Raw genomic sequence first — 20,664 nt, 5'->3', positions numbered from 1 at the left:
TGATTGACCGACCAACAAAGTGAAACAAGAACCTATTTTAAAAGAAAAATTGTTACTGTTTTGTTCTTCAAGCTCGTGTAGCAAGCAAGCCTTCAAGCAAGTAGGTACACCTACTTGCTTACGTACATACGTACTTACTTTACGTGCTTGCGTACTTGGTATCCTTAGATCTTAGGAAATAATCAAAAACTTTACGTTTCATTTATTTTAAGAATACGATTGAAAATTATTCAATTAGCTTTTAATTTTTTTATACGCGTCTCTTCACATCTTCTACCTCTTACATAGTTTGAATACAAAAAAATTACTTGGGCATTCAACACCAACCAGTTTTCTTCGCTTTGGACGCAAATGAAGAAACAACGATTTTTTGAAAAATAATCATAGAAAGATGTAACTACATACTATGTTTATTCATTAAATATCATATCGATAGTATAATAAAAGAATCATCATGGTTACTTTACCTTACCTTATCGTTATAGTACCTGTTGGTCGCAATAAAATATTTATATACTACCAATCACAATATTATTAGTGCCTATTTCAAAAATGACCAAATGACTCGGGCTTGGAGCTTATTTCCTCTTTGTTTCATTCTAAGGACGAATCTGTTTTGATATTCGCAACAAGTTCGCAAAGCTGCATACTGAATAATAAAAAAAAATAAGGATCAAAATGAAACCACACTTTATTAAAGTTTCGGGATCAACAGCAATAACTTTCAAGTTTCAACAACGTCGTGTCCATCGTCCTCTGAATTACACCTGGGCAATAATATCGCTTTCCTTGCTTTGAAAAGAATTTCTCTGCTTTTTCTCAATAAGTGAGTACGTTAATAAGACTATTTTGAAATATACACTTGTAGTATACCAATGTGTGATTTAAAAAGTGTTTTTAGTTTCAATTCTGAGTTCATCAGGGCCTCTCTTGTTCGTTGGCTGCCTTTGTTGCGAACAATTGTTTTGTAAAGCAAAATACACAAAGCTCCAAACGCAGACAGTCGAAATATTGTGTAGGCAAGCTTTACAAATCGCTACTTTTAGTACTTATATTCTATTTCTACTGCTTTTTAGAAAATAATTCAATTATTGATTTCATACATATATTTCATCAATATTGATAATAGAGCTTATTAAATTTTTCGTTATTCTGAGCCCTTCAGGCTTTTTTACGGTTCAATTTTATTATTGTTATAACTCTATAGGTATTAAATAGAATAACTCTCGAATACAACTCCAGTATCATTATTTCTAGGTACCTACGACGGTACGAGTACATACTACTATGCTATGAGCTATGAAACTAGAATATTCTGTGGTTTTACTTAGGTATCAAACCTTAACGTTATTACTTACAGGCATAAGAATCAGGTGCATTTTGATATAGCATTTAACATTGTTTATTGTTCTATTTCAGATACCTAACGGATGATTAAATTAGAAAAATATTTTATGACTTTTTTTAAATAATATTAGTATTGTACATTTATTCGTGTTTTTAACAAATTAAATAGGTACTAAATACTAAATATATGTTCCTTGTTTATCGGCATAAATTTAAAATTGTTTTATAAATGTTCGATACTATTTTCATAATTCAGCCCTGCTTAAGCCTGCTTAAATTAGAGTCTGTGCGGAAAGAGAAGAGTCGTGGCAGAAACGGGAACTAACATTATAAATTTTATATGGCAATCAAACCTTTGACACCTCTCTTGTAAAAAGTAAACAAACTTCTGTCATTGTCATTGTATATTTTTATTAACAAAAACCGCAAGTTTAATGTTTAAAATATTTTCAAAACACGATAAAACCGTACATAAAACCACAAGGAAAATTATATTTAACATTGTTCGGTTTTGTCAGACTTACAAAAAGTCGCGGAACGTGTTTCCGCTATTCGCGGGTATTGATGTTGTATTTAATATTAAATAATTACCTATTTAATAAGCCCCCTAAGTAACTTGTCTCCGGTTTATAATCGGTAAGTATATTCATTCAAAATATATTAATTTTCATAAATATGCAGGTCATTCATGATCTTTAAAATAACTGACAAATAGTCTTGATACTTGCCATTTTATGCATATTTATATGTAATTTCTTTTGCAGGATTGTGTAAAAGTACCTACGGTATCTCGAATAAAAGACCGCTAAGTAGGTGATATGCAAGAATTCGTAATCTACGTGCCGGATTCAAGCATATCCAGTTCAGATGAAGATAGTTCTATGAGTGTCCCTGGTTGTTCTGAAGCTAGCTCATACATAAGTGACATTGAATATTTTAATTCAGACTTCGATTACAAAGAATAAAACTTTTTCTAATAAAATATTTCTTTATTTGTAAGTTCGTTTCCTAGGTTCTGAATAAAACTTTTCTAATAAAATATTTCTTTATTTGTAGGTTCTGTTAGTTACGAAATTATATTTCATATTTAGGAGTGACTTTTCGGCGAAGTAAAATATCGTGAGATGAGAGAACCGGACATATTCCAATAAGGCCTGTACTGTGCAAATGTACACATACATTACAAGTCAAGTTTACAGTGGGTGAAATATATCCCAGATAAAATTACAGTTCTATTGCCCAATTACTACCAGATCTACCCGGTTTTAATAACTGTTGGACTGCACAGATTAGGCAGTACATAAATGAGACTCTATCTTGTTTGGTACTAAAATTACAGTTGTATTTGGCAGATTCTTAACTAGTTTTAGCAGTTTTGTCAATCGCACTGTCACTTTTTGGTATCTGAGACATAAAAACAAGTGTGTTTTAATAAGAAAACTAGTGCCTGCGCTAAATCAGAGGATTGAGTTGACGAGCCGACACCACCACCAGATTCCCTTTAGTAAGCCGTGGTAAAAAACCGGAACAAAAGGGATTCAAGTATCATGACCTTTAGTGTCGTACTATAATCACGTGACTAGTGTTGTCAGCATAGCAAAAATCATAAAATAGCACTGGCGCGCCCTCAAATCCCACGACTCTTCTCTTTCCGCACAGACTCTACAATGTTGAGTTGTTGACGTTTAATATTATTACATTTAATGTAACCAAAGAGAATAAATGTTGGGGCCGATCGTACAATCAGGCCGCGGCCGATCGTGAAGTTCTGCTAATGATTATAATTATGCTTATGATTGATTTTGACGCTACCGTACCTAGTTTACATGAAGTGACTACTCACTTGATGAAAACTATCCATAATAGTACCTATTAGCTTGCTATTAGCACTTCCAACTGTAGATGGAAGGTAGAGGTGCCTCTACCCTCCATACTCAATATTCGCTTTGCCCTACTGTGATACCAAAGAGAATATACCACTATGTGATGTTACTGTCATGCAACTGTCATTATGGTTTACCGAATAATATCGATCTGAAACATTAGAACACAATGCATAATTAATTACAATAGTTTGATCCCATCGAGCTGATCCGATGATGGAGCCAGAAGATGGACAGGAGGAACTCCTGGAGATTGGACTCATACAATATTCGTATTGATAATTCTTTGGGGACGTTAACTACAGTTGGCTGTAAAAGTAAAAAAAGATGAAATTAATAAACAACACGAATCAAACACGGATGACGGGCTACGACTAACGTCTTTATTCTTTATAAACTAGACAACATTCAATATAGATACATGGACACATAGAGGTCTAATCTAATATCTAATATACCCTTTTTGTTATCATTCCAACACTCCCACTTAACAAAAAACAAACTAACTTATATTAAACTTCTATTTCTCAAACATGGGAATGTTAATTAATACATACTTCACTACTTAACACGTAGACAAGCCCAACAGCTGTATAAATTTATAATGTTTATTGGCCACTAAGCCTTTTGTTAGAATATCTGCGGGCATATCCTGTGTTTGCAGATATTGTAACTTAATATTACTTTTGACAATATTTTCTCTTAGGAAATGGTACCGCACATCAATGTGTTTGGACCTTTTGTGAAATATGGGATTGGCTGCAAGCTTCTGAGCAGACTGGTTATCATTGAAGACAACTATAGTATAATCATCATGAGTTACCTCATATTGCAAACGTTTAAGATAAAGAGCTTCTTTGCAGCAATCAGCTAAACCCATATATTCAGCTTCGGTGCTGGATAAGGCAACTGTACTTTGCTTTCGAGTTTCCCATGAAATAGCACATCCTGAAAGCTCAAAATAATATCCAGTATATGACTTACGATCTAAGGTATTGCTGGCCCAATCAGCATCTACGTAGGCTTGTAGATGTACATTGCCATCCTTCGAATATCTTAAACGCAAGTCTTTGGTTAGTTTTAAATACTTAAGAACTCGTTTTGCATAAGCCCAATGTTCTTCTGTGTAACATGTATTGAACTGGCTTAAATAATTTATTGAAAATACAATGTCCGGCCTTGTAAGAACAGCTAAATACATCATACTACCTATCAGTTGCTGATAAGGCAACGTCTTGTCGCAAACTTCACCTTTACTTGCATTTAGTTTGGGCTCAATAGGAGTCGCTGCTGTCTTACACTCGGCTACATTAAATTTATCGAGAATCTGCTCTATATAACTCTCTTGATCAACGGTAATAACTCCATTGTCCTGATCATGGTTAACTCGCATGCCTAAACACTGCTTAATACATCCTAAATCCTTAATTTTGAAATTTGTTGCCAACTCGTGTTTCAAACTGTTCATTTCATTTTGACTATCTGAAAAAATGAAAAAATCGTCTACGTACAACAATATCACGGTTTTAGAATGTTCATTAATTTTGGTAAACATGCACGGTTCCAACAAAGACTTTTTGTAACCAATTGACTGTAGTGAATTATCAACCCTTTCATACCAAGCTCTGGATGACTGTTTTAATCCATAAATAGCTTTGGTTAATTTTAAAACCTTACTATCATCGTCACACTCTAAACCTACAGGTTTTTGCATATATATTTTCTCAGACAAATAGCCATTAAGAAATGCAGTTGTCACATCTAAGTGACATGTACTTAGATCTAATTTGACAGCTAACGCAAACATTAGTCTTAAGGTAGAATGGCGCAAAACAGGAGAGAAGGTTTCCTCGAAGTCAATGCCTGGCCTTTGGGTGAAGCCCTTAGCCACTAGTCTGGCTCTATACCGAATGCTGTTATCTGGGTTCAGTTTCTTTTTGAATACCCACTTACATTTTACTATAGCACCATCATTTGGAGCATTCACTAACTCCCAAGCATTGTTATCGTCGAAAGCCTTCAGTTCCTCTGCCATAGCTCGCTTCCACTGCAAACTCTCAGGTCCATAAAGTGCATCATTCAAGCTTACCTCACTACTCGGATCATTGTCGCTTACACTTTCACCAGTAGTGCACCAGCCGTATCTGGTAGGCGCCCTCCGCACGCGCGTAGATGACGTAGCTTCACTGACCGTTGGCTGCGCTGCTTTAACAACCTTCTCGTCTTCGACTGCTGCACCAGCCCTTTCTGGCGCTGTCGTAGACACAATCTGAATTTCAGCTTCTTTGTAATTTTCAGATTCTGGCTCTGTGCTTTTTGTGGCTTCTGGCATCGCTCCCACTGCTTTTGGATTCTCTTCGAACTCTACATCTTTTCTGAAAACAGAGTCTAACGAGTTATCATCAATGTTAATCTGAACCTCGCCTCTCAGTCCTTCTTCAATCACAACAATGTCTCTACTCGTTGTTATCTGATTGGTCTGTGGATCGTAGACTCGATATCCTTTTACATTGTCTGGGTAGCCCACCAATATGCACTGGGTAGCCTTTTTGTCGAACTTAAGCCTCTTCTCCTTTGGCACGTGTACCATGACTTTGCTCCCAAATATTCGCAGATGGCTAACATCAGGTTTCTTGCCAGTCCATAGCTCATAAGGCGTCTTGTCATCTGTACCCGACACAACTGACCTGTTCCGCAGATAAACAGCTGTGTTCACAGCTTCTGCCCAATATGCTTTGGATAGATCCGCGTCATACAGCATACACTTGGCTTTTTCGACAATTGTACGATTCATGCGCTCGCAAAGTCCATTCTGATTTGGACTGTATGGATTCGTTTTGTGATGGATGATTCCTGCGTTTTTCAGATACTGTTCAAACTCCTTCCCACAAAATTCCATCCCGTTATCTGTCCTAAAAATGCGAATCTTTCTGCCAGTCTGGTTCTCTACCATGGCTTTAAACTCTTTAAATGACTTAAATGCTTCATCCTTAGTCTTCAGGAAGTAGACATGGACCATCCTGCTAAAGTCATCAACTAATAACATGAAGTACTTCGAACCTCCAATGGATTTTACTTCAATTGGGCCGCATAGGTCTCCGTGAATCATGTCAAGCAAGCCGCTACATCTGTTCCCAACATGGTTGAACGGCAGCCTCATCTGCTTTCCTTCACAGCAAACTATGCAATTCTCTTTACATATCTGGGACTTATCTGTGTATGACATACCTGTGACAGCTCCATCACGCATCTTGTTGAGGTCACTGCTGTTCAGGTGTCCAAAACGCCTATGCCACACAGCCCCTGTTGTCGACAACAAACAGTGAGAATACTTCACATTCAATTTGTATACTCCGTCGACAAGGTCGGCAACTGCCACTACTTCATCCGCTTGATTGTGAATGTAGCATTTCTTATTTTTAGCAAAACATACTGTATTTCCTTTGCTTACCAATTCGCTTACTGAAATCAAGTTCGTAACAAGACCTGGTACGCACAAAACACCCTTGACTGGAATAGTATACTCTGTATTTTCAACCAATGTTGTAATCTGGATGTCTCCACAACATTTCACGGGCATCTTTGTTTCATTTGCGACCACAATTTCTTTAACCTCATGCTGATCCGAACTGTCAATCAACCAATTTTCGTTTGGTGAAAGGTGAAAACTTGCACCGCTGTCAACATACCAATCTGAACTACTGAATTTACCATTGAGGAATATTGCACTAAACGCATGCGATTGTTTCTTCTTCGTCATGTTATTTTCGCATTGGTTTTTGTAATGACCTGTCTGTTTACATCTGTAACAAGTTACATGCGACTTTGATGTTGACGGTTCTGATGTATGCGTTGTAGTTGATTTGGGCTTTTTGTTATGCCAGCCTTTTGATGCAAATGCGCTCTGCGAACGATTGACTTCCTGTCCACCTTCAATATCAATTAGCTTCGTTTTTATACTATCTGCGGTTATATCGATGCCGGAATGCTCGATTGCCATGATCATAGGAGCAAACTTTTCTGGCAAGCCCGCTAGTAATAGGGAACCAACCCACTCGTCACTGATCGTGAAGCCTGTGCTATTCAATCTTTGACTAGATACTACGATCTTAGTAACATACTGTGACATGGAATCGCAGTCCTCTAAACGAATTGAGATGAGCTGACGGAGAAGACCAATTTTCCGGGAGAAGCCGGTGTCATCGAACATTTTTTTGAGTTTTGACCATAATTTGCTAGCACTTTTCTCTGCTTTTATATGAACGTATAAGCTTGGATCAATGGTCAAAATTATTTTCGCTTTCGCTTTCGCGTCATTGGCATCACCTTCTTTTGTCAGACATTCTGACATGCCTTCCAATATAAGAAAATTTTCAACGGCAAACGCCCAATCATCATAATTTTCCCTACCTTTCAGCTTTGGTATAGTTGATATTACACTCGTTGACATTTTTGCTACACACAATCACAAATTTTGCAAATTAAATTAAATTGCCCATAACCAGATGAAATTAATAAACAACACGAATCAAACACGGATGACGGGCTACGACTAACGTCTTTATTCTTTATAAACTAGACAACATTCAATATAGATACATGGACACATAGAGGTCTAATCTAATATCTAATATACCCTTTTTGTTATCATTCCAACAAAAAACATAATGTTTTGGCAGACACTTATTGTCCAGTGAGATGTGAATTTGAGAAATTTAATTCTTATTTCGTGACAGTGTATACCTGTTTTGTGGGACAGAATATCACCGACACTCCAGACTACAAAGTGTGGCCGATTTAGCCGAATCAATTATCGGGTAAGCAATCCTCTACCAAGCAACCCTAATTAAGCTTACTATTTACAATAGTAAGTAAGCTTCGAGCAACACCGGCTTCCGACAAGTAAGTAAGTAAACTATGTAGTTAAAGAAAGGAATATTGGTTACATTAGATAAAACATAAATGTGTAGTACAAAGGCGAACTTATCCTTAAGAGGGATCTCTTGCAGTTCACCTATACCTATGGATAGTTAACCCAGTATCAAACCTCCTAGTATTTTTTAAAGCATTTTATCATCTTCAGAATGGCAGGATAATGATTGTTTTAAACGATTGTATTCTCATTGGATTGTCCAGCGGGGAGTAGGGACGGAAGTAAGTGCAAAAATCACAAAGCGGCCATTATAATGGGCTTAGTACGAGATTGTCTCGGCTCAGTCCAGATACTTGAATTAATGAGTCACTTCGCCGCCTCTGGAATACGGCAGTTTAGACGCGACTCAAATTCATGGAGTTTTTGAGTTTTAAGTACCTCATTTTTTAGCATTGTAAGAACTCAATTGAAGAATGCATGAGGATTTATTGCTCTTTATGCGTATAATAATGAATTTTCATCACAATTTTTACCTACTTAATTATTAGATTGAAAAAAATTATTACATAATATGGTTACTTCTGCTAAGGTTCTTGCAATCTGAATAAAACTATACGCCCCGCCGCTATCCGTCACCACTTTTCACTCCCGAGCTTATTCAAATAAGGCTTTTTAAAAGCCTGTCAGTTACTCGCAAAAAGTAACAGTGGCGAATAACTGACGGAGGCTGATCTCGCCCGGCGAACTGGTAATCTATGGGCCCCTACAGTTAAAATGAAAGGTCTACGGAACAATTGCAAAATTTAATCTAGAACATCAATTTGTGACTACTTCGGTTTAATGTGGATATATTGTATTCAGCGGTTGTACGTCTACTGGACTAGGTACCTACTGCATTAGACAGTCCGAATGGAAGCGGCGGTGCCTGCTTTGTTCGTCTGAGCGAGATTAGTTCAGGCAACAGTTTACTCGTTCCTTTCTAAAAGGATGTTGTATTACCAAGTTTGTTTAAAACATAATTTATATACTTAGACGATGTTTTAAGCATATTTCCACTATGATGCTAAATCAAAACGTCCTTATGAATGACCATATTTTATAACTGCAGTTAGCATTTGGGAATATCAAAAAATATAATGCTAATCTGCTGCTAATGAGCTGTCCATATAAAAAAAAATATTAAAAAAGCATTAAGTCACCCTGTGTGTGGTGTGGGGTGTCATTGGATACTTGTATAGGACTTTTAAAATGGATGGAGGTACGGATGTTTTATAATCGCTTCGAAAGAAAAGTAATATTCGCCCCGTCTATCTTTTGAACCATGTCGCAAAAAAGTCTTCCCTTCTTAGTAAAAAGACGTACTTAGGTACAAAGCGCTGCGAAGGTACTCCCTTTAACGCCGGTTTTTTTTTTAACTTTGGATTAGAGAAAAGGGCATCTGCAATGTTATCAAATAAAAATACTCGTAGTTGTTTAATTTTTTTTAATTTTCAAACAACAAAAGGTATCCGTAACGATTAAACTTTTCTTGTATGAAAAATAATAAAACCAATATATGTTCTTAAACCTACTTTGCAATTAAAGTAATGTATAAAAATCGGTCGTAGACATAACATCACTTATTTAATTTCTTCGTATTAAATCGTGAAAAAAAGAGCTCGTGCAAGCGAAAGCAGGAATTACGCGCTAAAAGTCAATTTATAAAAGCTTTAAATTAAATGGATCAATTACTGATGAGAAAAATTTGTTTAAGTATGTATATTTAAATAGTACGATTCATGAAAAAAATGAAATGGTGAAGTCATCACGGGGTCCACTACATTTTTTATGAAGTAATAATAGCCTAATTTTATCAAGTCAAATTATATAGTTTGCCGGGGTTCATCACATTGACCTTACTGGACAGTTGAGTGATTGTACGGTAAGGGACTAAACTTACGAAGACAGGAGCGAACGAGAAACGAATAAATAAAATTGGCGATGAAATAATCATTTCACATTATTTTATTTTTTCACAGTTATTTTGCATTTCTCCACGTTAATTACTTATTTTTTTATATTTGAGGTCGTTTTGTAGGCATGTCCAAATTAAATAGGTATCTCAAAGAAATTATTCGTTGTAGTGCAAGGATACCTATGAAAGTTTTATAGTTTAAATATTTACTAGTCATAGCTACATCATTCTAGATACCTATTGTATTGTACTAAAGCTCCATAAACTTGCAATACTCCGCTGTCACAGTTGTAAATGTAGGAGGTATGTACTTTCATATGTCGGTTGCGTGCAAAGTCTCGCGCCCGTCGGTCCCGGCACAGCCCAATCTGTCAAGCGCTTGCCGCACCACGACTAGGTACTGTATGCTGCAAATACTGTTTCTGCTTCAAAAGCAACATTCACTTCGCAATGTGTATTCACTCCAGCCCCCGTGATATTTGTTTACAATATCAATTTACAATATTTTATAATATCCTTAGTTGTTCATCTAATGATTATTCTCAATTATACCTACTCAGTTTATACGGAATACTAGTACTGTATTCAGACTGCGCGGGAATTAATAAAAAATAGACTTTTATTTATGGACCGAAAAACTTGAGCTCATGGCAATTAAAATCCCTGTAAATTCGCTTGATTAATGTTTTATTGATGTTGCCGATTATGATCGCGATTTGCAAATTTATTAAATACTATAATAAAAAACAAACTTAGCAAAAGATACCTATCACATAGATTAAAGATTCTTTTGGATTTATTATTATTTGTGAGGTTTTGTACTCATTTATTAAGAACAATTACAGCAGGCCAGATAATTTTATATCAAAACAAAGGTGTCTGACAAAATCTTATTTTAAGAAGCATACGTGCGAGTTGGCCGCCTGCCACGTGGCTGACTTCAAGAAAATTTACTGGCCAAAAAATGGAGCTTCGCCCGGCCTCCCCAGGGCCGGGCCGGTTAGATTAAAGTTTTGTTAATATGGAGAGGTTGCTGCGGTGCCACAATTTCCCAACGGGCCGAAATAAACGTTCTGTAGGTTTCAGCTTTTAACGATATTCTCTTTTGGTATTAACCTGACCTGGCATTTAGGTATTAACGTTTAGGTATTTTGTGAATAATTTTCAACACTTTGTAACTTTACTGTAACTGTAACGAACACGACAATATTTCAATATTTGTAAGACGATAAAATTATCGATTTATTTAGTAGCTAGGTTTTTTCAAAATTTCGAAAATGTGTAGGTAACCGAAGTGTTACAGCAATGAAATAAATCCGTTTTTTTTTTCCTTTTAAGCTACGGAAGCCTAAACACCAACTAGGTATACATACATATTATGGAATATCCAGAATAATTTACTAAAAACTGTAATCAGTAATAAGACAGTAACTAATCAGTAATTTATTGCTTTCAGGGGCCAAATTCGACATGTACAACTGTCAGATTTCGTATCCACGTCAAATCAACAGTTGATTTTATTGCATACTGAGTGTTGATTCCATCAACGGTGGATAATATCATTTGGTACAACCAAAACTCCACTCTAAACTAAGGGTGGTTCGGTTTGTTTTGCTTGTCACCCTAACTGTGGATTGTTAATGTCAAATTTTGACATTGTACGTATTCGAGAACTTATGATTTTTCCCACATCAACGGGAGATCAAAACGATACGTCAAACGTCGCTTGTCGAATAGGGGTCCATAGGTACGAGTACAATAGGGCCTTACATTAGAAAGGTAACGAGCTATCGACCCTGTAAGGACACTGAAAATTAAGTACGTAACTTATAGTCTACTTAACTAATATTATTACGTAACATTAACTTAATCTCAATATAAAAAATATGGAAATTTAACATTCATGAGATCTTTACATTTCTATTATTAACAAATAACGAGCCTGATAAAAACTGCACGCTTGCTTCTGTGGAGTTCTTTCTAATGCTAAAAAAAACGAACTGTATAAAGTATATAAAAACTTTTTACAAAAAAAAGAAAACCGACTTCAAAAAGGATGAAATAAAATATTATCCTTTTTAAGTGTATGCGTTACCAACTGATATGTTTGAAGTCGGTGCCAAGCCAACTTTTGAAGCATACCATGATTTTGGTGCGATTCTATAATGATTTACGTTGGATTGCCTTACACGACGACACTGAACGTACTTTCTGTAGGTACAGTCGTCGTTAAAAATATGTTTACACTTTTCGTCTTATATTACATATTACAAAGGAGTACGGTGCAAAAGTGTAAACATATCTTTGACGTCGACTGTACCTAAGAACACACGATCAAACCTTCTTGGTACAGTCCGTACCATGTTTGTCGGCACGCAAGCGTGGGATTGGGACTGAGTTATTTCCCGTCCCTTATTCAGAGGACTACATTTCAAAATATAAAACAAATCAAGGAATTTACGTTCTTGCCAAATTTCACCTAAAGCGGTTCAGTTGTTTAGCCATGAAAAGGCGACAAAGAGGCAGACAGAATTACTTACACATTTATAATACTCATTAGTACAGTTCTAATGGGGTTTAAAGCTGATTATTTTTGACGGGTATTGTTACTACTTGGCTTGGCACCGACTTCAAACATATCAGTTGGTAACGCATAGACTTAAAAAGGATAATATTTTATTTCATCCTTTTTGAAGTCGGTTTTCTTTTTTTTGTAAAAAGTTTTTATTTTTCCATTTTTAGTTTTTAACGCATTGTTAAGTGCGCGACGCATGAATGAAAAACAACATCATGATTAACACTAAATTCGTGTACCTACTTTAATAAATATGTACTTAATCAGGAATTTTTTCGAGTCCGTCTGGGAAATTATAATTCCTGTCACTACACTAAATCCATCCTCCGCCTCGCCGCTGACCCAATCCCTCAACTCCCCGATCACTCTACCTCACAGCGCATCAACCCCTGATCCATGAACCCCTCGACCCTGAACCAGCAGCCCTTCAACCGCCATTCCCGTAACTTCGCTTCGCCTTAACCTCTAACCCTAACCCCCGATCAGTAGCCTTACCAGCTTACCAAGACTTTGACATTGATTTATTCGCTAGCGTGTGTGTAACTTACTTTCTTTGCATCTCGCTCGTACTGGCATATTAGTGCGAGCGAGATGCATAAATAGTAAGTTACGAAGACGTTAGCGTCGCTAACTTAGCGAATATGTCAATGTCAAACTCGTGGTAAGGCTACACTTGGCTACACTTGCACTACATCAAATTGGCGGTTTTCGGAAGCAAATGCTCGAGTTACTTTAGAAAACACCGAAATCACTTTACACGTGCCTTTAAAAACTGAGGAGTTCCCTCAATTCCTCATGGATTCCATCATCAGACCAGAACTAAAAATAATACGGAAACACCTTGGAGGTAACTCCTTCCAAACAAAAAAAGAATTACTCAAATCGGATCACAGGTGCCGGAGTAATTGCTGAACATACTACATTTAAAAAATCATCATCATTATCATCAAAACAATCATCATCATCAGGTCTACTTCATCAAAGTGGTGGTTTTCGGGAGAAAATGCTCGAGTTGCTTAAGAAAACACCCAAATCACCATGCATGTGCCTTTAAAAATTGAGGAGTTCTCTCAATTCCTCATTGATCCCATCATCAGAACAGAACCAAATTAAAATGGGACCAACTCGGAGGTAGCTCCTTTCAAACAAAAAAAGAATTACTCAAATCGGACTACGGATGTCGGAGTAATCGGTGAACGTACATAGAAAAAAAAAATAGCCACAACCGAATACAGAACCTCCTCCTTCTATGAAATGGAAGTCGGTTAAAAACCTAAGGTTCAGCGATATGTCTGCCTTAGGTATAATTAAATGATTGTGTCTAATGGGGCGAAGGAAATTGAGAATCAAACTCAATCACGACAGTTAGCGTGGGCCTCGGTGGCTCCTACAATCTCAGCAAATGGTGTCATTACATTAGGCGAATGCGTAGCGCACCGCTCGCGTAACGAGCACTCCGCGCTCGCGCCCGCGCCCGCCGCGCGATCATTCAACAATTTGAATAATACATGAAACACGCCTGCCCACAAGACGTGGAATAAAGTTTCAAGTCCCACATGGTTATACAACAATAATCCCAAACGGAAACGGCCAAAAGCATTACAATTTATACCTAGGTACGCTTTCGTGACCGTTACTGCCGACTTAGCCAAGGTTACAATCGCTATCGCTTCGACAACGAAAAGCATTATATCTCTCTATCACGCTTCCATATTGGTGCGACAGTGACAGTTGTGTTTCGATCGCTACGGAGCGTAAGCGATCGGCATCTTGGCTACGCGGCCTGATATATAATCATACACGTTTTCAACCAAAATTCCGCACATGTATTTAGTATAGTACATTGTATATTGCAGACCATGATACAATACAATAGATGTTAAAATAGAAAAAGATCACATGACACCCTGGTAGGGTAAGGCAATTGCCATTCAAACTACATTAACAAAAAAATTAATGTAATTTTTAATACCATGAGGCCTATTCTAATTATAAAAACAGGTTAAGAATTTGATCTGGATGTGTTATGTTATGATCTGTCAATTGTCAACAGTGATATTTCTGGTTGAGAAACGCCAAAATTCTTAAGAAATGTCACGGTAGTTGTCTATTTTAGCCACTTTCCGAATACAAGTTCTTTGCTACTTAGGTAATCAAATTGTTGCAAACTGCAACAACGGCTGATATTCAAATTTTAAACTGCTGTTTTATCAAGTGCTTCAATGTTAATATTGCCTCGTATTTCGTAATTAAATTACATAAATTATAATGCTCTTATAACATTAAGATAAGATAAGAAGACAAGATAAGTACTTATTACATTGAATACGAATTGAATTGGTTGGCATAGAATGGAGCACCATTAGTTTTAATCGGCTGTGTAAGAACCGCAAATGTATTAAGTTACCTATGAGGCAATAAAAGATAATGAGCAGTACCGTATACAGACAATAAAGGTGCGCGAATTATTTGATCCTTTGTTACGGAACTTCCAACTATTTTCAATAGGTATTACTTTCCTGGAACTATGACGTATAAATATAACATTTGCACTGCGTGTGGTCTCTAAATGGTTGGAGACTTGTCTTGGTCTACCTCTTAACATGAGATTATTAAAATTAAATTTTATTTTTTAAAATTATAAATACTTGATTTATAAAAGGTACCTTCTTTAACGCAGCTTTACATTTTGTTCCTGACATGATATTCATGTAGTTTGAAAAATGTTTGTGTATCTTTAATACTTACTACTAGCTAATATAAAAGTTACATCCCTTTACGTAGATATCATTGTCAACTTTGAGACCTTTGAGTGCAGATTTGTTAGTTGAGCTTTCTAACAGGCCTGTTTGTATGATATAAAATTCAGAGTAGTTGTTTTGGATAAAAATATGTAGTTACAACATTACATAATGTTAATACCCCAGTTAGTGTCAGCAAACCTTGAGTCATGCATGAATATAGTCCGACATCATGATTCGTGCTCTCTCAATCCAAAGGTAGGATGAAAGTTGAAGGGCACTATTGATTCATTTGGGTTATTCCCACTAGTTACCACCAAGTTCTTACCAGTGGTAACTACTGGGAATTTTTTTCCTACTTTTTACCACTGGTAACTACTGGGAAAAAAAATCCCACTAGTTACCACCAACTCAGTTTGATGGGAAAGGTGGGATTTTTTTTTCCCAGTAGTTACCACCAAAATATTGTTAGAATTCAATACTAATAAAAACAGTATAGTATAAATGTAGCGTGCTGTAATACATAATTATGTGTCAGTTAGTGATTCAGTAAACTGCTTTAAAAGTGATCAAAAATATTAAAACAGTTCTACCGGTATAAGTATAAAAACTAAAATAGAAGAGTCTTATTCTAGTTAAGTGGAAATTAAGTTATCGTAATCTAGAAAAGCCTTTTTGCTTAGCGGAAGCGGCGCGGGTCACGTCTACCCTGAGCACGTACTTCGTTTACACGAAAACAAAATCCGTGCTTGTATACATTCAATAACGCGCTTTGATCTTATTTTCATACGACCTTAAAAATCACACGCGCCGATTTGTGCATGCGAAAGAAGTGAAATCGTGCGTGAGATGCGCGCCAATCACCATGAGGACCACCAAGTTCGTATCAAATCCAGTTCAAAACCATAACAGATTGTTAAATTATTATCGACCTCCACTCCGCGTACAGTGCTATTGAACAGAATGCTGTTTAATTATTTTTTAATAAATCTGCTTTCTTAGCTTCTGCTTTTCTCTTACTCATTTCCCCGTTTGAACTGTATTGTATAGTAGGTACTGGCACGTATTATGTCTTTATGTACACCGTCCAGTATCATAAGTACGCCTATTTACACATAAGCTCGAACATCGATTCGGAAAAAAACCCGATGCCCGGGCATGTAATCCGAACAAAACGCTATCGAAAAAACAAATTGGATATAATTTATATTTCCTCTGAAACACATCATTTCAGGACTCAGGGATATTTAATTTAATTGGTAAAATTAACTGCTGAGCTTTTTTCCTATTGCACGAGACAATTAAACTCAAATCCTGTTGAATATGATGATGATGTCGATGAAACAGAGAATGAAAATAGTTTAATATTATCGTATAATTTCCATTACAATATTGATTAGGTACTTTAAGTACAAACGTAAACTAGTCGATTTACTTTATAAAAAGAACGAGGTGTTATTGAAGATGTGTGATGCCCCAACACTCATTACAAACATACGTGTAAACTGTACTCGTATATTCGATAATTGTTGAATTGTTTATCATACATATATTGCGCAACATACAGTCGTTTTCGACCAATGAGATACGTCAAATATTAGATATTGAAACGATATAGATTGGATATGTCAGTGTCAAACAAGTGTCAAAACAAGTATCCAATCCATATTGTTTCAATATCTAGTATTTGACGTATCTCATTGTTCGAATACGGTTGACAGTACCTACTGTACATTCAGTACAAGTTGTGGATTGTTGACTGAATGGAGTCCACAACCTCAAAGCCACATAGCCAGCACCGGCTAACAGGCGCACTTTGCGAATGTTTTGTATAAAGTTATTAAAGGGTTTCGTAGTCAACTAGGGATGTAAATGTATGGAGTACATACTATTATGTATGTAGATGCGATTACGCCATGTCCGTCCGCGGCTTTGCCGCGGCGCGCCGTGATCGTTAGTGCTAGAAAGCTTCAAATTGCCACAAATATATAGATCAAGATCACTCATGTTGTTTTCTCATGTTGGCTGGTCAATTTGAGTTTTAAGTGATGGCTTTACTTCAAATATTTTACCGGTAGTATTTTCCTCGCATAGGTGTGGTATAATAGAAGTGTTTCTGTGTTTCACTCGGTGGCAAAGTTTGTTTTACACTTGTGCCTTGCTTGTTAGTTTTTCATGAAAGTATTTAAAACAAAAGGCGTCCCCAACAATAGTGCTGCTATACCTGTTCTAAGAGGCTACTAGTTGAACCTAGCCAGATCTACGCTCGAACAATGTAAAACATTAACTTTGATAGCAACAAATATGTTCGCGGTCTACGTTTATTTCATTTTGCAATGTTTATTATTGCTCTAGGGAAAACTTTCTTAATCCGCTTGTCGTCGTGTCGTCGGGTCATGACAGAGTTTCAGATTAAGCACGCAAACAAATATATTCCACAAAACAGTTTGAAGTATATTTTTAGTGATTCCACTGCTTTTTATGGCTTAGAAGAATTGATCCTAGCTTAATCGATGATTTCCCTGTGCTCATGTGCGTTTCATCCTAACTCTGTGTGCCGCTCCCGCACCCATGCACCGTCCTAAGTAGAGACGCACTTAAGTAAATGTTCGAAGCAGTAGGTACCTATTAGAAAATTACAAATTCATCTCAATTTAACTAAATTTTGACATAAATTTAACATCGCTACGATGCTACTCGAAGACGCGCTGCGAGTGCAGTCAATATAAATGTAAAGTTTCGAAGATCAGAATAGACTTGCTAGCTTTATACTACGCGCTACGGCGTAGCACACAATGACATGTTTGCGTTTGTTCCAATTAATGACAATTTCATGAAGGTGGAAGTCTATTTAGTAATAGTCTATACAAATGTACCTAATGATATCAAAATGATATCTAATTGATGTCCGTCGCGCGTGCATATTTTTTTTATAACGTATGGGCGACTGATATTATTTAGATAGTATTTTGATGTCAGAATGTTAGTTTGAATTAGTCTCTCTAATATTGATCTCAATTGGATAATAATGTAAATGGAAATTAGTCTCAATGCATCGCATTTATTTATTGTTGCGAACGAGATGGACTGATTCTAATATCAAATAAATACTAGGTAACTAAATTCGTATCTTTTAAATTGTAATTGTGGTTGTAAAACATGTTCGCGAGTCTGCGAGCAATTTGATAGGAAACCGGTCCATTAGCCCATTACAGCTGGCGGGCCGCGATGTAAATGTTAGCGATTTGTCGCCGCCCACCGCAGCCGCCCGCCCGGTACGCTAATAAGCCGTCAGATAGAACTATTGCTAGCAATCTGTATTGATGTTATAAACCTGTCGAACTAAACCCAGGAGCTAGTGCAGCATAGATAAAGGATTCGAATCGCTATACAAGAGACGAAGACTTAGTATACAAACTTTCGTCCCCTCTTTAACCCTTTAGGGGATGAATTTACAAAAACGCTGAAATTACTTTTCTTCTATTTTAATACAATACCTTTTTCAATCGCTTCTAATCTCTTGTACACTTTATAAGTGCAACCTATTGTGCGAATTTTAACTTTCTAGCTTTTCTAGTTTCGGCTGTGCGTTGAGAAATCAGTCAATCAGTCAGGACACACGCATTTAGAAATATAGATCTAGATCTATCTGACAAAGGCGTAAAATAAAATCTAAAAATAGATTAGTCCTGCCAAAGGAATTTTTTTGGTCCAAGAACGTCGTATTTCATGACTTTCATATAACAGTAATAAAGAACAATTTAACGGCTTTTTGTTTAATATAAAAAAAGACTTTATTACACTTATTGAATATTCTGTATGAGAGGCATTTTAACTATTTACTTTCTTTTTTGTTTAGTTCCCTCGTAATTGCTACAGTACCATTGCCCACACTGTTAACTGTAAGTACATAGGCGGACCTTATGCCTTTTGTAATAAGGTCCACCATAGGCGTACCCACGGTGGGGCAAGGTGGGGCAGTTGCCCCACCCTGGTCTCTGACCATAAGCTAAGAATTTCTGTTTCAACCGTACCCTGTTACAACACTTACAACGTACCCAGCCTCCCCTACTTCTGCCCCATCCCTTAAAAATTGCTGCGTACGCCCATGAGGTCCACCGATGTACAGTTAGAAGTGTTGCTGTTTTTACCTGTTTGTTGTTTTTTAAGTTCGTTTTATATATGTTTTATATTGTATTTTGTCAATAAAAAAATAGATACATATAAATAATGTTATACATAACTAAATCAAGAAAGCCGTATGAAAATATGGAAGCATCTGCTTTTGTGACAATTGTTCGGCATGAACTAAGGCTTCAGCGAAATTTACAGCTTTGTTACGACTCGATCAGTCTTTCGCCCTCTCGAGGGAATTAAATTTTAATGGTTTTTCAATGGCGGCGAGTGAAATAAAACCACCAGGGTGTTTACTTCGCTCCGCTGCTTCGGTAGGACTACAAGTATACAGAGCTGCATCCGTTACAAAAAATATAATAATATATAACGTAAATTGTAACGTAAATATTGTACGAATACATACCTAACTTTCAACTGGGTCCTTATGATTCAAATGTTGGTCCTTTCACAGATGGAAAGCCACATATAACCTGCAGGCGTCTCGAGTAAGCAGCAGAAATTGCTAAGCGGATGAGGTATTTAAAATTAATCTTAATAATAAAATCGTGTTCTTACGATCATTTTTAACACGTCGCCCGCTTAGCAACTCCTGCTACTGCTGCCGACGTAGACGATTTTGACAATAGCCTCTGCTTAGTTTAAACTAGATACTCACAAAATACAGGCCGCGTAGCCAAGATGCCGATCGCTTACGCTCCGTAGCGATCGAAACGCAACTGTCACTTGTCGCACTAATATGGAAGAGTGATAGAGAGACACAATGCTTTTCGTTGTCGAAGCGATAGCGATTGTAACCTTGGCTAGGCCGGCTGGAGAGATAGGTGGAACGGAAATTGTTTACAACTACATATTCCATAATTGAATTCAAATTGCTTTCAATATATAATAGTTAGCACAGAATAAATAATAGTACTAGGGACAGAAGACTCACTCTCTAACAAAACGCGTCTGTCACGACCAGCACAGATATGGCCGCTAAGTAGGTGTCGACAGCGCCACGCGCGGCTTATGGCATACCCCAAAATTGGGGTCGAACGGATGGAGTTTTAGCTACCTGTAGCAAAGCGACGAAATCGCGGAGTGAGCCACGCCTGATAATAGAAATTTTTTAACAAGAGCACATATTAAATCTCAATTTTATTGTATGGAATGTG

The sequence above is a fragment of the Cydia fagiglandana genome, chromosome Z (assembly GCF_963556715.1).
Source record: "Cydia fagiglandana chromosome Z, ilCydFagi1.1, whole genome shotgun sequence".
In the NCBI taxonomy this organism is placed as follows: domain Eukaryota; kingdom Metazoa; phylum Arthropoda; class Insecta; order Lepidoptera; family Tortricidae; genus Cydia; species Cydia fagiglandana.
This window is presented reverse-complemented; position numbering follows the sequence as displayed.